At 31.0% G+C, this 6,567-nt stretch overlaps 1 long non-coding RNA gene across 1 annotated transcript; it reads left to right on the top strand.

Annotated features, from left to right (window-relative positions):
* The first annotated feature begins 520 nt into the window (after positions 1-520).
* LOC115989523 lies at positions 521-5,905 on the top strand. The gene is made up of 3 exons (XR_004091976.1): positions 521-559; positions 5,054-5,361; positions 5,841-5,905. It is a non-coding gene; the product is annotated as an uncharacterized LOC115989523 (long non-coding RNA).
* The last annotated feature ends 662 nt before the right edge of the window (positions 5,906-6,567 follow it).

Genomic DNA, 6,567 nt, shown 5'->3' with positions numbered 1-6,567 from the left:
TAAAAAATTAATGAATGTCATATGGAAATTGATGGATCTAATTTCTTACGTAAATATGTGAAGCTAAATCAAGTCCAACCATTTTTTTTTTTTAATTATTACAAAGTCGAGTCCAACTTTTATTAACAAAATAATGACATCAATTCAAGCTTTAATACATTATTCATTATATGCCGTTCATGCTTAGTCAACAGTTTAAGGAAGCAACTTAGGTGTAAACTAGTCGCTAACCCGTGCGATGCACTGGATAGTTAAATAGAAATTAAATATATTTATTTTGTTCAAGGTATTGACTTGAAAATATATGAAAATAAAAACAATTTGTTCAAAATAAAAGTTCACATAAAAATAAATATAAACACAGAACTTGTAGAAACCCAAAACAACATAATTTCAAAAGATCACAAAAGTAATACATGTAAAATTTCATAAACTTAGAAGAGTAGGTGTTATTAATGCTAGTTGAACGTTACTTTTATGAACACCACCACAAGTTGAATATTTCTTTTATGAACACTTCTTAGGCCTCTGCCACCATCAGATCCCGTATCCTCCACCGGTTAGTCTCTATTTTTTGGTTCTTTAAATTTGGGTTTAAATATGATTTAGGTCTGGGTATTTGGATTGGATTGTATTGGATTGCATTCAGGTTTTGGCTTAGATTCAGTTTTGAGTAAGGAATTTGGGTTAGAATGGTTTTTAATTTTTTGTTGAAATATTTTCCCCTCTTTATATTTTCGTTTCCCATGTTTCTTTTCTACCATTGTTGTCAAGGTTCTTGCAGTATATATTTAAAGTTTTTCATTTGCAATTGCTCTGATTTGAAAAAATAAAACCCTAGAACACAGAGAATAAGAAGGTGTTGAACATCAACTCCACTGATGCCAATCTGCTTCAAGCATTAATCCTTACACAACTCTGCATCTTCAACGTCCCAAAACCACCATCTCTTATCCATCTCCAAAACCAAAAATAAAAGTCCACTTAAAAATCTGTCATGCTTAGAGATTAAGAGAAAAGTCAGAGTGTTTTGCTGAAACACTTTCTACCTTAATCCGCTTAAAAAACCCTGAATCGCCACACTCTTAATCAACTGCATGCACCGCAATTCAATCCAAAAAAAAACTGCACACACCGGAAAGAAAAGATGAATTCCCTCTGTTCGGCAGAGGACAAAATGGCAAAATAAAACCTCTTCCTCCTTCCAATTTTCTGTTTGACACCTTTGTTTCACTTCTTTTCTGCAGCGCCACACCCAAAGAAAAACGATGTATCTATATGGACCCAAATGTAATTAGTAAAACACGTTTAGAACAACTATCAAAAGACACCTAAGATTTGTAAAATGGTGATGAATCATGATAAATATAGATATAGCAAATTATTTTACAGATAACAGCACAAAAAACACACAAGAGATTTCTTTGTAATCTACAATGACAATGGTTAAATTGAATGACAAAAGAAAAGACATTAAAATAACACTCATTAGGAGTTCTTTTATTAGTAACAATGACAAGACTATAAGTAAAAATGACAAAAAGTAAACCTTCAGCATATAACGTCAGTTCTTAGAGAAGACATTCTATTGTCACAGCAGATGAGGTCACCTATTATCAAAGATTGGAGTCTTATATACGGGCAGCAATGATTTCTCTACTGACCACCACACTTCACATTCTGATGCAATTGGCATTAGCTTTTGATGTTTTCCTTGATACCAGCACACAGAATCTAAAACTACAATGGCACTAAAGAGAGTATGCAACTCTTTCAACTACTCCCATCTGGAAGTGGACTTCAAATTTACCCATTTAAGTAAAAATCTGTCAACTTTTCAAACCTGCATAAACAAACATTCAACATGAATTCAGTCACAACAAGAATAGAATTATATTTTCCTGTGGGTTATATGCGTCACAAGAAAAGGCACTACAGTGAGTGACAGTAAGCTTAAAGCTGGATAGTATTGACTAGGCACAAATTTTTTCAAACTTGATTAGCAATTAGCTAGTATCCCTGATTCTTTTCTGGGTAGACTGCAAAATTAATTTATGTAAGCATTTTAGATTTAACATTCATAGCTGTGTGGTCTAACTTTTTACCTAAATTTGTGATGCCTCCCTCAATTTTTTCAAATCAGTTTGTAAATTCTCACAAAATAATCATTATCCTATGGCAAGAAAACTGCGTATCTTATTTCAACTTATCATTGACAATGAGGCTAAGTGTAGGAAATACAATTCAAGTTGGATAAAAGAACAACTACAAAATTTTAGTTTTTTAGTCATAGTCAATTTCATTGATAGAAGTGTTCAGTCATATTTCTGAGTAATACACACATTGTATTCATTGAATAATTACACACAAAATTTAGCTTACAGAGACTTCTGTCCATTACCTTATCTGCAATCTGTAGGCTATTTCCCTCCATACGGTGGTATGAAGTGGAGCACCCAAACAGGTTGGCCTCTTAGTTAAGACAACAAGACTGACTATAAGAGAAGACTGAAACAGAAGTTTGAAAATCCATTAATTGAAGCTTACTATTATATGCTATTTGCAGAGATTTGTAGCAGTGATTATTTGTGAACTAATTGTAACAATCATTCAAGTGTGCAAGATGGAAAGTCACCAGATGTATATCTTAGAGCATAACTTGATCATAGACAAAAAGCATGCATCAAATTTAAGTTTCAAGTTGCACTTCTTAATTGGGCTCTTCAATTTTCTTGCAAACGTCTACTAGAAAACTATTGAAGTCACTACTACAAAGACTTTAAGTTAGGAAACCATAACATAGGATTTGAATAGCAGACGAATTGTCAGGAATCCTGCATATTCCAAAAAAAAAAAAAAAGAGTTATTTTTGATATTATATGTACTAGCTAATAACCCGCACAATGTGCAGGAAGCTTTCATTTATTACGAAAGACAAACTGTAGGTGAAAATTTAAACATTTTATAGTTAGATAGTACAAAAAAAAAAAAAAAATTTTTAAAAAACTTGCAAGGAAGAAACTCAAATTCAAGGAGTCTTACATAGAGAGAGGCTGGAACCACTACCTATGAGTTTTTACCTTCACATTTAAGTTTGTTTGTTAAATATGATTAGGTTTTGATATTTTGTTTGGATTGGTTTCGATTTGGATCTTCAAATTCAATGTTTCTCTTCACTTTTTAGCTTCATATTTTGATCAGGCTTTGATATTTGTTGGGTCTTTTTTATCTTCACATTTAAGTTTGTTTATTAAATATGACTACGTTTCAAAATCAATTTCTCTATGCTTGAAACTTGCATATTTATTAATTGTTTTGTTTGGTATTGGAATACCCAACTTGACGGCTGTTTTTGGCAAAGTCAATAAGAGTTTGCAACCCAGGTAACTTAATCCATTTAATATAGTCTAATTTTGGTCTTACCTTCAATCTTCTGCAATTTAATTGTTGGGTCATTCTATATTGGCATTGGATAAAGCTTGAAGATATATTTATTCTACAGTATTTACTAATTCTTTTCTAGAGTAATAGTTATTAAACCAAATATTACCTATAAAAAAAAATAGTTATTAAACCAAATATAAAAGCATGTTATGATTACTGTAATTTATTAGTTCTTAATATTTATATTTTTCATATTATAATGATCTTATGTGTAAATTTTTGACAATTTGTAAACAACATTTTTCATTGGAGCCGATTTAGCCTTCAAATAGGTGAAATTAGACAAATATTTAAGCCTGAATGTGTTAACACTTAAATCTGGAATTTTGCAGATTGTACGTGTATGTGTTTTAACTTTAAATGTGTTTGAAAAAAATATTGATTTGAGATTGACGTATTCTCTTAGAGACAGCCATTAAATTCGCCATTATTGGGGAAGTTTGCAGATTGTACATTTGTGTTTTAATGTGTTTTAGAAAAATGAATTGACGCATTCTCTTAGGCTTAGACTGCATGATAACTAACTGTCTATTTGTGTTTATCTAATGGCCATAATTCCACACTATAACTATTTCATTTTTCATTCATGGTACTTTGAATTCCGAGTTTTAAGACATCACATGCATCATCTAAGCCTATATTATTTCTCATTTGCACTATTCACTTTGATGGTACAATCTTGGTATTATAGAAAAAAAATAATGTCTTACCTTAAATATGGCTTCATGACTGAGTAAGATATGTATTTAAATTATGAAACTTTGTGATCAATTTGTATTCTAATCATACACCACAAATGTGTAATACTAATATCCATATTCCCAAGCCCCAAGAGGATTGATTTTTTACCTTTTGTGGCTACTTTGCTTTAAGTGGATGTGGTTTAAGACTAATTGTGAGAGTTAACACAAATCTATCTTTTGAGAAAGGAATATATTTATCTTCAAAAGGAAGATAAGCAGAGAACTTACTAGATAGGACTGCTTCATTAATAGAAAAAATATTCCCTAGAGCCAAAATTTATTTCCAAAAAATCAGTGAAACTCGAATGGAAAGAAATGCAACTTAGATATATGGGAGAAGCTGTGTTTCATTTTTGTTTAATATAGTAAAAGTCTTGGAGGTGGTAAATGTTTGTTTGTCAGCCCTCTCTTTAATGCTATTACGAGGTTCTCTTTTAGAATAAGTTTTTGTTATTGCCAATTGGCTTTTCTTTCATATTTTTTATTAAAATTTTTTATTGCCTTTCACTCTATTTGCATAATAACCAGGATTAGGTACTTTAAACTTTTGTTTTAATGGTAGACAATTGCGGACAATGTGTTTTGTTATACTTTTATGGTTGCTGGTGTGTGAATTGTATTAACAAAACTGACAATGAGTAGTTGCTATTAAGTTTGCAGGTTTGCATGTAATTCATTTAGTAGACCATGTTTGGTTGGAGGGCACCTCCTATTCTTTGAGGTTCACACTGTAGAATACATTCGATCATAATCAAAATTTTCCGATAGTTTACATTAAAAAATCTGCAAAGATGCTCTATATATGTACTTCTTTTATACAGAATAGGTATAATATTATTCTAATAATTATTGTTTTGTTCCTTAAGCTCATTGGCATATCTGGCTGAATTCCAATGAACCAGAAAATTGTATTTCCTAACAGCTTTGAAGTCGTGGAAGCCTTGGTTGCAGAGGGACCGTGATATTATTTGAGATAGTTGTGGATATAGTGCCACCACCACTGTTGAGCCAGCTTTCTGCCAACGTCCGGTTTCCTGCCACCTTCTTACCACCAAGATTGCAAAGAGAAACCCCTTAAGGCAGAGAGAGCCTACCACCACACTCTCCTTCTCTTGGCTCTCCCCCCCTCCCCAAAACAATTCTAGATGTTACTTAAGCTGGTTATAGTCCTAAGGTGAGTTTTTCTTTGATTATTATTATTATTATTATTAGAGTATTATTTTAAACATTTTTCCAATGAATTTATGTTGGTTTGTGGTTGGTATATTTTGGGTAGTTGTGGGTTTGTGTTTGGGTGTTAGGACATTGGTTTGTTGGGGGTGTTAGGACATTTGGTTGTTGCAAATGAGGCAATTAAAACCATGATGATATTTGGGAAATATAAAACGTGATAATTTACCTTTTGTCAGATTGGATAAGTGAGCAAGAAAATGAGTACAAGCTACATTTAATGCTTACCATAAAAATAATTTTTTTTTCTCCGATTTAGAGATTTTTATTAGACAGGTTTAAAGGAAAAAGAAATGATAAGCTATCTAACACTGATTCATATGATTTAGATTATAGATGGTATAACTAATTTTGCATTTGTATGTGTTATTCGTTTGGAATCAATTTAACATATATATTTTTTGAAACTTCTGATATGTCTAGGTATGCAAAAAGATCATCAATGGCTTGGATGCTCACAACATTAGACCCATAAGACTTTTAAGAGAGTATAATGTTATTTTGAGCTATGAATCTAAATTTGTATGATGTTTTGAAGAAAGGTATTTGTTTTTCCACTACTGTAAGTTTATTTTTTTTTCCCTTATTTAAAGTGTGTTAATATATGTTACTATGATGAAGTATGATTTGATTTACTTTTGATGATGTTAAATAAGAAAGAAAAATACTTTTGAGATGCTATAAAAATACAATAACAAAATTATAAAAAATTTTAAATAAAAATCTCGTGCATTTGCACGGGTTAAAAACTAGTAGTAATAAGAATCAAATATAGCTTGACTTGATTAGATCAACAATAGAGCATCACAAAACTACAAATGTAATAGGAAAAATCACTGTTCAATTCAAAGATTCAACTTAAATTAATCAAGGACAACCCAAGAAAAATCACAAAATTAACACTAAATGTATTATGACTTTGAGGAAAAAAAAATAGTAATGAATTGCTAATGGTGACAATTTGGGAAAAAAAAACTTTATAGGAAAAAAATAATATGAAGAATTAAACAAACTTCGTAACTTTGCAGATAAATCTTGTCATCTTTAGAGATCTTAAACCAACTATTTTCATTGCAAAAACCAAAATACACACTCAATTGTTCCACCACTATAAACTAACAAACTGAGCCATAGCAAATGTAACAAAAAC

Source organism: Quercus lobata, chromosome 5, assembly GCF_001633185.2.
Source record: "Quercus lobata isolate SW786 chromosome 5, ValleyOak3.0 Primary Assembly, whole genome shotgun sequence".
Lineage (NCBI taxonomy): Eukaryota > Viridiplantae > Streptophyta > Magnoliopsida > Fagales > Fagaceae > Quercus > Quercus lobata.
The sequence above is the reverse complement of the archived record's forward strand: the minus strand, read 5'-3'. Positions and strand labels throughout refer to the sequence as shown.